Below are 13419 nucleotides of genomic sequence, written 5' to 3'. Positions count from 1 at the left end.
ACTTACAGCTGCAATCTACGCAAAGTCATCAAAACAAGTTCCAGACACCACTCTCCACCAACAACACACGCAGCTTGTGGCAAAGTCTGCACACCATTGCTAAGCGCAGTGGTGCTGCCAATATCGCTGCCTCTCTCCCAGATGAGCTGAACCTTTCTTACGTGTAACGGGCTGCAAGGGTTCACAGTTAATGTAATGACCACTTCCGTAATGTTTCATTACTAATGTAATGGCCTCTCTGAAATGTTTCACTGCTGATGTAATGGTTTCTCTGTAGCTGCAATGTTTCGGTATGACTACAGATAACGGGGTTTTGGAATGTCTGCCATCCAATGAGAGGTATGTTGTTTCTTTCTTGTGGACATGAGAGAATGTTTTCACACCCTTTTGTTGGCGAGAGATGAAGAGAGATGATGCGAGTGGAGAGAACTGGTAGACCGCCGGACGGAGTGGACTTGGGGCAAGATTCTGACTTGAAGGATCGAGTGGACGGAACCATGAGCTCCAACGTGCAGATTAGACTGTTTCATTAAAATGGGCCCTTTTTTCTTTTTATTTTCTTTACTAGCCCTATAGTCAGATGTTCTATGTTTAAGAGTCGCGAGTAAATGGTGCAGCTCTAGAAAAGTCTGGTTAGGCCACACTTGGAGTACGGTGTCCAGTTCTGATCGCCTCACTATAGGAAGGATCCCGAAGCATTGGAAAGGGTGTAGAGGAGATTTACCAGGATGCTGCCTGGTTTAGAGAGTATGGATTATGATCAGAGATTAAGGGAGCTAGGGCCTTAAAAAAGAGAGAAGGGGATGAGAGGAGACATGTTAGAGGTGTACAAGATATTAAGAGGAATGTGTAGAATGGATAGCTGGAGCCTCTTTTCCAGGGCACCACTAATCAGTACAAGAGTACATGGCTTTAAGGTAAGGGGCAGGAAGATCAAGAGAGATATGAGAGGAAGGTTTTTTACTCAGAGAGTGGTTGGTGCGTGGAATGCACTGCCTGAGTCAGTGGTGGAGGCAGATACACTAGTGAAATTTAAGAGACTACTAGACAGGTATATGGAGAAAATTAAGCTAGGGGGATATATGGGAGGAAAGGATTAAGTGTCGGCACAACATTGTGGGCCACAGGGCCTGTACTGTGCTGTAGTATTCTATGTTCTATGTTCTATCCACTCTGTGTCTTGACCCCGGTCGTGTGTGATGGATGGTGTGGAGGGAAATTCACTGTGTCTGAACCTTGGTAATTTACGATGAGACGTTGCGGAGGGATATTCAGTGTGTAGCTGACCTCAGGTGTGCGTGATGGGAGAGCGTGCAGGGAATTTCACTCAGTGTGTCACCCTGGGTGTGTGTGATGGGGAAGTGTGAAGGGAGATTCACTCTTTGTGTCACTTGTCCCTGATTTTCAGAGCAAACGTGTTCCAAGGACTGGGTCACAAATAAAGACCGGTGTTATTACGTATCTACGTTTGAAAAATCATTCCAAGAAGCGAAGCAAGAATGTTCAAACCTTCATTCAAGGCTGCTGGAAATCAATTCAAGGGATGAAGCGGTATGTGGCACAGCACGAGAAGATACAACAGTAACACAGGAATCATCACACGCTCGCGGATTCAGACACAGAGTGAAACTCCCTCCACACCGTCCAATCACACACTCCCGGGGTCAGACGCAGAGTGAACCTGCCTCCACACCGTCACATCACACACACCCGGGGTGAGACACAGAGTGAATCTCCCACCACGTCACCCCATCGCACACTCCCGGGGTCAGACTCAGAGTGAATCTCCCTCCACGTCACCCCATCACACACTCCCGGGGTCAGACTCAGAGTGAACCTTCCTCCACACCGTCCCATCACACAATCCCGGGGTCAGACACAGAGTGAAGCTCCTTCCAGCCAGACCCATCCCAGATTGCTGTTGTAATCAGCTGAGAGAAGCTCCGTACATATTCTTTGATTCTAGGCATTAATCAAGTAAATTTAAATTCACAGAGCTTTGTATCCCAGAATCTTCTGGACAGCAAACTTGCTTACTGGATTGGAAAATGCGAAAACGGGTGAGATTGTCACTAATCTGTGGGGTGAAGATTGGTCATTATAGTCCTGACGGGAGAAAATGGGATTCGTTTACGGACTGAAGTAGATTCGTGGGAAAAGGGAGGGTCATTGTGATTTGTTTGTAGACTGTACGTGGGTAGGGGGTAGGGCGGGATCGAATTCATGGGATTAGCTTGGGGACGGACTCCGCTAGGGTCCTCTACTGAAGCTGTTTTGTCTCTGTTGAAATTTATTAACCCTCCTGGATAGGAATGTGGGCCGGAATTTCCTGTACAAGGCGTCCCCGGGAACGCCCGAATGCATTCAGTGCGGAACGAGTAACACTTGTGATGGTGATCGGAATTTCATCTGCGAGAGGTACCTTTGTACCCGGATATTCCTGAAAAGATCCAGGGTCTCTGCCAACAGCCAGTGGAGTCGACATGAATCAAGTGACTACACCCATTTTCTTCTCCTTCTGTCCCCTTCACTCTCCCTACTAAAACCTTTCAAATTCGCTCTGCACCCTCTCTGTCCCTCCCTCCTAATCCATCTCCTCCTTTTTGTTGCCATCTTATTCTCCCCACCAGACACCGACAAACCCCTCTCGCCGTCTATCCCCTTCGTTCTCGCCTCTCCCCCATACCGCTCTTCCTAGATCACTCTACCTTCCTCTCTACCCCTCAGCTCCCCTTATTCCCTCGAACGTTCTCCGCACGCACTTTCTCTGCTCCCTCTGCCCACCTCTTACACCTCTCTCCCCTTCCCTCCTCAGGAACTCTCTACCTCCACTCCCCGTTCTCTCTAAACCCACCGTCTCCCTGATCTCTCTCTCTCTCTTTCTCCTTTCCACTCACTCTCACCTCAATCCTGTGCCGTCTGGTTCTCGACAACCCAACCCTGGGTGAAAGTCTGTGCGCATTCCTATTGTCTGTGCCACTCTCGGGTTTATGGAACTTTGTAAGGTTATAACTACACTCCAGCGAATAAAGTCCCAACCTTCCCTCCCATCCACCATAACTCAGCCCTCCGAGTTTCGGCAATATCCCCGTAGAACTCCCTGTACAATATATCCAGTTCACTGACATTTTTCCTAAAGCAGGGCGGCGTCACCGACGTTTTGTACCACGACAACGTGACCTCCCGACTCCTGTACTCAGTGTGACTGGTGAAGACCAGCGTTCCAAGTGTCCTGTCCACCCTATCGGATGTTTTCCACCGGAATCGCTATTTCAATTATTATCTGAAGCTTATAACCCCTGGGATTTTTTCTTTTGAAGCATCAGTACGGAGCAAAGATGTAAATTGCAAACATTAATAAACACCGCAGAAATGACGAGTTCTCGCTGCCGCGTTGAAAGATGTGCTGGGGCAGGGGAAGAAGCTGTTCCTGAATCGCTGTCTGTGGGTGTTCTGTCTCCAGGAGCTGTCAAATACTCCTCCTCTAATCCCACGTCCAATCCCGTTATCATTCCCGTGAAACCTCTCCAATGTCTCACATCCCCTGTGAGATAAGCGATCGAGACCTGCTCACAAAACTCCAAATGTGACCTCACCAGTGACGTATTGAGCCTGAGAATGACGTCCTTGCTTTTACGTCCCAGTCCTCTCGAAATGAATGCTGTCATCGCATTTGCTGTCCTCACCACCGGCTCAAGCTGCAGGTTAAACTTCTGGGAAAGCTGCACGAAGTCTCCCAAATCCCTCAGCACCGCAGATTGTTTTTAACCCTTACACACTGTGCCGGTCATGTTTGACCCGTTCTGACACGTGGCAATTGTAAAAACTCCCTAAATGCCCTTTTTAGCCGAGAACTTAAGTGAACTTAAGTGCGCAAAAAATGAAAATAATTAAAAATATTATACTTTTGTACAGGTGCTAAAAATTCTGTACATTTAGGCTGATCCGGGTCGAATTTGTCCCGTATCTATTGAAATGGATTTTAGCTCTCTGTATCATTAATTAAGGATTCTTCACATGTTCATTAATAACCATATAACCATATAACAATCACAGCACGGAAACAGGCCATTCCGGCCCTCCTAGTCCGTGCCGAACTCTTAATCTCACCTAGTCCCACCTACCCGCACTCAGCCCATAACCCTCCACTCCTTTCCTATACATATACCTATCCAATTTTACCTTAAATGACACAACTGAACTGGCCTCTACTACTTCTACAGGAAGCTCATTCCACACAGCTATCACTCTCTGAGTAAAGAAATACCCCCTCGTGTTTCCCTTAAACTTTTGCCCCCTAACTCTCAAATCATGTCCTCTCGTTTGAATCTCCCCTACTCTCAATGGAAACAGCCTATTCACGTCAACTCTATCTATCCCTCTCAACATTTTAAATACCTCGATCAAATCCCCCCTCAACCTTCTACGCTCCAATGAATAGAGACCTAACTTGTTCAACCTTTCTCTGTAACTTAAGTGCTGAAACCCAGGTAACATCCTAGTAAATCGTCTCTGCACTCTCTCTAATTTATTGATATCTTTCCTATAATTCGGTGACCAGAACTGTACACAATATTCCAAATTTGGCCTTACCAATGCCTTGTACAATTTTAACATTACATCCCAACTTCTGTACTCAATGCTCTGATTTATAAAGGCCAGCGTTCCAAAAGCCTTCTTCACCACCCTATCTACATGAGACTCCACCTTCAGGGAACTATGCACTGTTATTCCTAGATCTCTCTGTTCCACTGCATTCCTCAATGCCCTACCATTTACCCTGTATGTTCTATTTGGATTATTCCTGCCAAAATGTTGAACCTCACACTTCTCAGCATTAAACTCCATCTGCCAACGTTCAGCCCATTCTTCTAACCGGCATAAATCTCCCTGCAAGCTTTGAAAACCCACCTCATTATCCACAACACCTCCTACCTTAGTATCATCAGCATACTTACTAATCCAATTTACCACCCCATCATCCAGATCATTTATGTGAGATAGTATATTTATACCTTGTAAATAGATCTGTGTTTCAAGCTCTTATGTAGAAACTTGTTATGAGGGGATTCTAGGGCCGGGTCAAAATTGACCCAGACCATTCTGTGAAGGTATAAATTATGAACAGGTTGCCTGGGTTAAAAAAAATACCTCCCTTTAGAAAAGATTCTACGATTTTATGTCTTTTTTAAAAAAATTGCATGCCCATACTATTCCCGGCACTGTATTCTATCTGCCGCGTCTATTCTCATTCTCCTAATCTGTCTTAGCCCTTCATCAGCCTCCCTGCGTCCTCAATACAACCGGTCGCTCGGTAACGTTGCTACCGACTGTGGTTTCCGGATGAGGGAGTCTCTCATCCCGTTGCAGAGGGACGGACACCAGCCCGGGATTTGGAGTCGGTGATTAAAAATGGGAGCACGTGCCCGCTGAATAATCCACATCCTGTCACTCGCACTCACAGTGTCCGAGACAGAATTCCAGACGACGGGGATGGCGGAGTTTTGGGGATGCTGAGAGGGGAGAGGGGGGTAACGGAGGGGTTTAGCTCTCCTATTGACTTGAATAGTCTGTGATGCGATTGTGCGGGTTTTGGGCTGGGAGATGCAGTTGAACTAAACAGTATCTGAATTGTGAGTGTGTGAAGGGATGGGGAACAGGGAATTCAATCTGGGTCTGTATCAGAAAGAATGTGATGGGACCGTGTCGTGGGAGTGTTTGATGCCGGGGATCTGCCATGGGACGGTATGGAGTGACCTGCACTCCGTGTCTGCTCCGTAAAGTGTGTGATGGGACGGTGTGGAGGGATCGTCACACTGTGTCTGATCCCGGGAGTGTGTTTTAGCACGGCGTGGAGGGCGACACACTCTGTGTCTGAACCCGGCAGTGTGTGATGGGACGGTGTGGAGGGAGATTCACTCTGTGTCTGACCCCGGGAGTGTGCGATGGGACGGTGTGGAGGGAGATTCACTCTGTGTCTGACTCCGGGTGCGTGGGATGGGATGGTATGGAGGAGTCTCGCTCTGGGTCTGACTGACAGTGTCAGTGACTCATATATATATTTCCCCGTGGGACAGCCTCCAATCAGAGTTCGGGAGCGGGAAATGTGTGGATTATAAACCAGTGCATCGCGTTTGTTTGAACAACAACCAATCCGCAAGGCGTGTTCATCAGCAAGAGAAAATAAAGATAGAAACATAGGAACATAGAAAACCTGCAGCACAATGCAGGCCCTTCGGCCCACAATGTTGTGCCGAACACGTCCCTACCTTAAAAAAATTACTAGGCTTACCTTTAGCCCTCTATTGTTCTAATCTGCATGTACCTATCCAAAAGTCTCTGAAAAGACCCGATCGAATCCGCCACCACCACCGTTACCGGCAGCCCAGTCCACGCACTCACCACTCTCTGAGTAAAATACTTACCCCTGACATCTCCCCTGTACCTGCTCCCCAGCACTTTAAACCTGTGTCCTATAGTGACAACCATTTCAGCGCCGGTAAAAAGGCACACGATCAATGCCTCTCATCGACTTGTCGTTATACAATAACTTTCTGTCAAGTCATATTGGGAGGAAACTATACCGAATATTCAGTCCGCAGGAAACTGGTGACAGTCCGGAGGTTCAAAGGGGTTAAACATCCAGTCCCAGTACAGCGTCCCCCTGTGACCAAGCGGCTCAATAACAGGTATACCAGTTTGTATGCCTCTAGGTGGGAGAAACGGGTTAAAATGGCCAAGTCGAGGTATGTCTCACAGGTCAGGACGACACATGAACATCCATGAATACAGCCAAAGGTGACAGCGTTACTCCAGAAACAAGGTCAAAACACATTGTCAGCATTCAAACATGGAAGAAGGCACAAAAATATGTATAAAATAGAAAAATACTGTTTGAGGCCTTGTGTCAACTGAATAGCACTGCTATCTGCAGTCGACTACAACAGAGCCTGTCTTCTGCCGAGCGAACACTGGGGGGCAGCACAGACTCCTGCCTGAAGGCCACGCCAAACCGGCCTGCCGTGCGCAGCTCCTTCACTTCCTCTGCCAGTGATCGGCTCTCACAGTTTACAGATCAACTTGAGTTGAATTGATATCTCAGCGGGGATTTTTGACATAAAAGATGGGTGGGGTGGGCATTAAACTAGAGATGCAGGGGGATGAAAACCGTAATGCCATCACAGATAGAAGAAAGCTTGTTGGAACCGATGTCGTTAAGGCCTCAGACGAAGTCAGGAAGAAAAAAGTTGAGCCTGCTGGGAATCACGTTCTGAGCTGCCTACGTTTCATTGCAGGAAGTATTGTACGAAAGGCAGATGAGCTCAGGACGGGAGTCAAGGTCTGGAAGTATGGCATTGTGGCCAGTAGTGAGACTTGGTAGTCGGAGAGGCAGGACTGTTAGCTCAATATTCCGGTTTTCGGCTGTTTTAGTCGTGCTAATGCGTAAATAATGCAAACATGAGGGGCAGCTTTACAGTCAGGGAAAATGTCACGGCGTGCTCAGTCAGGACAGACTGGGGAACTCGTCCCGGTGAGGTTTTTTGGGAGGAACTGAGGAATAAGAAAGGTATGAACTCGATCATGGGGCCATATTATCAATCACCTAATAGTCCCAGTGATTTTGAGGAACAAATCTTTAGAGAAACATACGGTTGTGATATTGGGTGATTTTAACCGGTATTAACTGTGAGCCCCGTTCCGTGAAAGGACCAGTGGAGTAGTTTCTCAAATGTTTTCAAGAAAGTTTCCTTAATCGCAGGTAGATAAGTCCAAACAGAGAGTGCAATACTGGATCTCCTCCTGCGGAATGGAACAAGGCAGGTGGCCACTTTGCATCTCGTGATGATATTGCCATTAGATTCAAGGTGATAATGGAAAAGGATATTTATGACCTCGGGTTTAGTTCTAAATTGAATGAAGGCTGACTTCTCTGGAGGCAGGAATGATCTGGCAAGTGTGGATTCGGCCAGGCAGTTTTCTGGCAAAGATGAACCTGCTAAGTTGGAGCCCAAGCGCTGTTTCATAAGAATACTGGGAGGTGTCGGATCACAACCAACAGTGCTGGAAATGGATCTCCTACGGCTGAGCACTGAGCACGAACTCTTGAATTACAGACATTACAGGAAGGACTGTGACTGGCAGAAACTGTCAGTCCGAGTCTTAAAGTGAAAGTGACAGCGAAGCGCACTCCAAATGAGGCCTCAGCAGAGACTTAAAATTAAATCCTTGCCTGGGAGATGAATGTGAACGTTTTATTAGCCTTCCTCACCACCGAGTCCTTGAACAGTCCAGCCTGTTGGTGGCAAAGGTTTTCAGTGCCCTATCAGGTACTCATTCGGAACCCGGTGACCTGCGAGGGTTCACCCACCTGAGGGATGATTCTTACATCGGCCTTCGAGACAGAGGTCTCAGAAGAGAAGGGGGCGAGCAGAGCCGAACTTGGGGCCCCTCTCGAACGTCTTTTTCAACAGAAAGGAGACTTCTCAACTTGAATACTTCCTCAACTACAGCATTCTTCGTCTCCGTCATCTCCTCCCTCTCTGACATTCGATCAGTTTTATGTTACCCCATCCATCCGCTAAAACCTTCCCCGACTCCGTGACTCCCCCGTACTGTGCACCACTACCCTTTCCAGTTGTTCCTACTTCTCCTGCTATTCCTCTCCTGCGTCTGTGTCAGTCCCTCCCTCTCCCCCACTCTCGGTCGGTCCCAGGACAGATCCACTCAGATGCTGACACCCGGCAACACTGGAACCTAAAATCAGACCATGAGATATCGGAGCAGAATTAGGCCATCGATTCTGCTGCGCCATTTCATCATGTCTGATCCAGGTCCCCCTCAGCCCCAATCTCCTGCCTTTTCACCCTATTCCTTCATGTTCTGAGCAATCAACAATCTGCCAATCGCTGACTACAATATATCTAAAGTCAGACTCCATAGCCGCCTATGTAACCTGTTCTACATATTTACCATACTGTGAGGAAATTAATTCCTCCTGTGATGGGATCTTATGCTTCATTCGTTATGGACTGTGCCTTTAAGGAGAGAGAGAGAGAGAGAGAGAGAGAGAGAGAGAGAGAGAGAGAGAGAGAGAGAGAGAGAGAGAGAGAGAGAGAGAGAGAGAGAGAGAGAGAGAGAGAGAGAGAGAGAGAGAGAGAGTATACAGTCTTGCGAAAAACAGCAGTCTTCTGCTGCTGCCCGAGTTGCTATGGAGAGAGAGGAGGAGTTACATGATGGACAGCTGATGTTCAGCGTGTGTAAGGTCAACTGTCTTTCTCGCAGACAAACAGAAGAGACTCACAGAGGCTGGTGACGAAGGAGTCACTGGATGAACTCTTCGAGTGCACAGCAGGGTGGGTTGAGGATCGATCAAGTGAGATTGATCAGAGGCCGTCACAGTGAGTGCAAGGGTGACGCTGTGCAAACTACCGGTGTGTTGAACCCTGGCCTGGGTTAGTAGATTTACCACTGAAGACGGTACCCTTAGGGGAGTCACATTTGACTAACTTGAAGAATTCAGAGGAGAACGGCAAGACCGACGACCCCTGTTTATTCAGATTACAAATACCTCTCTCTCACCTCAGTTCTGTGGATTGATCTGAACTTTCTTACAGACCATCGTCAGACTGTAACTCTTGCCTGCCGAACTTGAATGAGTTTGGGAACTTTATTTTATTCGCCTATATCAGCATAACTCTGCTAACTTTCGATTTACCTGGTTTAAGATGCTATATTAAGTGGTTGCTAATTGAATAATGTTTGCTAACAGCAAACCCAGACTCCAGGTCTGTTCTATTGCTGCTGATGGTTTTACCACACACATTTACGTGTACCTGACACTCCCAACCTCCGTTCTGAAAGGACCGACCTCCATTCCGATGTGGGTCCGCTGGTATTGACTGTCCCGCCACGGGGAACCTTCTCTCCACATCTACTTTATCGATGCCTTTAAACATTCGATCATTTCCAAAAACAACATCCGCGCCCCTCATTCTTCTGAGATCCAGCCATCAAAGGCATTACATGTTTGACTATTTTGCCTTAACTCTGTGTAATATTCAATTCAATGGGCATCGCAAACCCGCTGACACCCGTACACGCACCATACAGTGTCACAGGGCAAAAATAATTTCGAACAGCTCACAAAATGCCTGCCTCCAGCATAAAGTTACAAGAATACTGGTGAAAAGTTCAAGGTGCATTGATTCTGAAATTATCTCTGAATGAAACAACCTTCAGATATCTAACAACTCCCAATAACTAAATCTGTTCTCATCCTCAGATTAGTGTGTGAGGACATATTTGCCGAAACCTGTAAACATTCACATACTGGCCTGCACGCTCCTCGCTCATCAATGAGCATCTCTATATTGTCGGGCACATCACTAAATCTGTTCGCATCCCCAGACTGGTGTGTGAGAGTATATGTGCCGACACCGCTCTAAATCTGCGTAATCCCAAAAATCAATGCTCTCTCCATACACGCTGACTCCCCAACATGCATAATAGATTATCTCAGAGCGGGAATCATTTCAAATCGATCAGAAAATGACTGCTTCGACATTAAAATCAGCACGCATCCCGAAATGCATCTACAATTCCAGATCGTTTGACACACACAGATCTGGGTGTAACCGGTGCACCTCCATATTAGACAACAGACGCCTAAATCTGCGCACATTCCCAAGTCCGTATTCAACCATAAATCTGTGCTCATGACCGAGTAAGAGCTCGCCCTAAATCCATATGCACCCCAATCCTGATGACAAACCCACATGCACGCTGGATTATCCGAAATCACGAGTCAGGTCAAACAGTTCACAAAATAGCTTCGCGTTCAAAAATCTAAAACAGACTTCCAAGTTCTATTATTAAAGTATCTATAATTGAAACAACCTTGTAATTCGTCACGCCCCCGCCCAATCCACCGACACACCCAAATCCGTGTGTACCCAAACTCGCCGCGCACATGTCAAAATCTCTGAGAACCCCCAAATCCGAGTCCGCCCCTACATGTACAATTGTTTATCCCAGAGAGAGAAACATTTCAAATATTTCACAAGATAGCTTAATCCACTTTAAAAAATAGCAAGAACAAGGCTCAACGTTAAAGTGCATTATTTATCCGAGTATCTGTAAAATAAACAATTTGCAACCAAAGTCCACGCGCACACCCAAATGGGTGCGCACTGCGAACGTGTCAACACCTCCCACTTGCAGATTATCCGAGAGGAGAAATAATTTCAAATAGTTCAGAAAGTAGAAACTTCCAACTTAAAAATCACTGCAAGAGCAGAGTAGAAAACTGGAAGTGTATTTATTAATAAAGTACCTATCAATGAAACAACCGTGAGATTTGTCAGGACCCCAAATCCGGGAGAATGTAAGATCGTGTACATCACTAAACCTGCTGATACTCACGTGTACACATTTGATTTTTCACAAAGGAAAAGTCACCTTAAAGAAATCGCGACGGCACAGTGCAGCTATTATTAAAGACACTATAAATGAAATGACTTTGAGATTCACCACAACCCCAAATCGACCGACACTGTCAAATTCATGTGCACCCATGCACCCATGCGCCGACACGCACCTAAACCTGATCATCCCCAATCTTCAGGCACCCGTGTGCACCCCAAATCCGTACTGACGTCCTGTGATTATTGATTTCTAATCTTGTCCAACCTCCCAATAAGAAAGCACCATCAGATACGTATGTGGTTCCAAATCCACCCATCACTGTGCACACGTACTCGCCGAAACTCTCCTAAAGAGACCAAATCTGTATGTACCCACAAATCCGCTGATTTCACTAAATCCGTTCGCATCGCAAATCGGTTGCCGCCCATATATGCCGAAGCAGCCCTAAATCTGCGCAAACCCAAAATCGGTGCGCACCCCAAACCCTCTGACACCCGAGAGGCATAATGGATTTTCCCAGACATTTCAATCAATTCAGAAAATGACCTTCTCGAGGTTAGCAAGCCATATGTGCCCCAAAATCCTTTTGCAGATCGGCGCCACACCCAAATCTGCGTGTCAACCCAAATCGGTGTGTAGCCCCGTATTCAGGTCTACAGCCCTAACTGGACACTGATCCTTAAAACCCGTCCGCACCCCCAAATCTGCGCACATCCTCAAATACGAGAGCACTCCACAGGCATATTAGATGACCCAGACGGATAACCATTGCAAACACAAAATGACTGACTGGTAAAAACCACCACGTATCCCAAAGTCACCAAATCGATATGCACTCACAAAAACGTGGAGACTCACATATTCGCCAACTACCCTAAATTTGCGATCCCTAAAAAGGTGCGCACCCTTATATCGGAGCACTCCCCTAAATCAGTTTGCAACCCTTTATTAGAGAACGCTCCTAAATCCATGCACAACCCCAGATCCACATGAACCAGAAGACCGTGTGCAAACCATATACGACGACAAAATATAAAATTGCGCAATCGCAAGTTCAGTGCGCACCCTAAACCCGCGGTCTCCGCCACTTGTACATCAGATTTTCCCGGAGCAACAATCAATAAAAAACAATTGAGAAAATGGCAGCCTCGACATTAATAATCCGCACGCAAATTTTGATCCGTCAACTCACCAAATCTATGTGTGTCCCGTGATCGAAAAGGCAACCCAAATCAGCGAGCATCACCAAATCCATGTGCATCGTCAAATTGGTGCGCATCACCATGCGCAGCCCAAACACGCTGAAACCCCCACAGTCATTTGTGGGGCTCGTTGTACAGAGGTTTTGTCATCTTGTGAAAGTCTGATTTTTTTCTTTTGAGATAATCTAATTAGCGGGTGAGTGTCCACGATTTTGAAGTTGTTGGGATATATTTGCATTTGGAGATGCACACGGATTTCTCACGTATTTGGGGTGTCTGCGGTTTGAAGGTGTACCGATTCTCAAAGTTGTTTCATTTCGATCACGTGAATAATGAATTTAATTTGAAATTTTGAGTGAAGTATTTTAAATGATACTTCCTCTGGGATAATCTAATGTGCAAGTGGGTTTCTCCACGGGTATGATATTCACATGAATTTTAGGATGCCCTCCTAGTTGATGTGGTGCACATATTTGAGGTGTACATGGATTTGGGATTGTGTACATGTAAACACGGGATTTGAGGTGAGATGAAGATCTGGGCGTGTTGGCGGATCTGAGGTTGCACATGAATTTTGGGCTGTGTGTGGATTTTAATGTCGAGACATCCATTTTATGAGTTCTTGAAATGATTCTAATCTGCATGTCAGGATGTTAGCGGTTTTGGGGTGCGCACTGTATTGGGTTGTGCAGATATTGGGCAGTGTCGGAGAATAAGGGGTGCACACTGCTATGGTGTGAACTTGGATTTGGGAATGTGCACAGATTTAAAGTTGAGTCCTTAAATATATGGG

Source organism: Hemitrygon akajei, unplaced genomic scaffold, assembly GCF_048418815.1.
Source record: "Hemitrygon akajei unplaced genomic scaffold, sHemAka1.3 Scf000071, whole genome shotgun sequence".
In the NCBI taxonomy this organism is placed as follows: domain Eukaryota; kingdom Metazoa; phylum Chordata; class Chondrichthyes; order Myliobatiformes; family Dasyatidae; genus Hemitrygon; species Hemitrygon akajei.
This window is presented reverse-complemented; position numbering follows the sequence as displayed.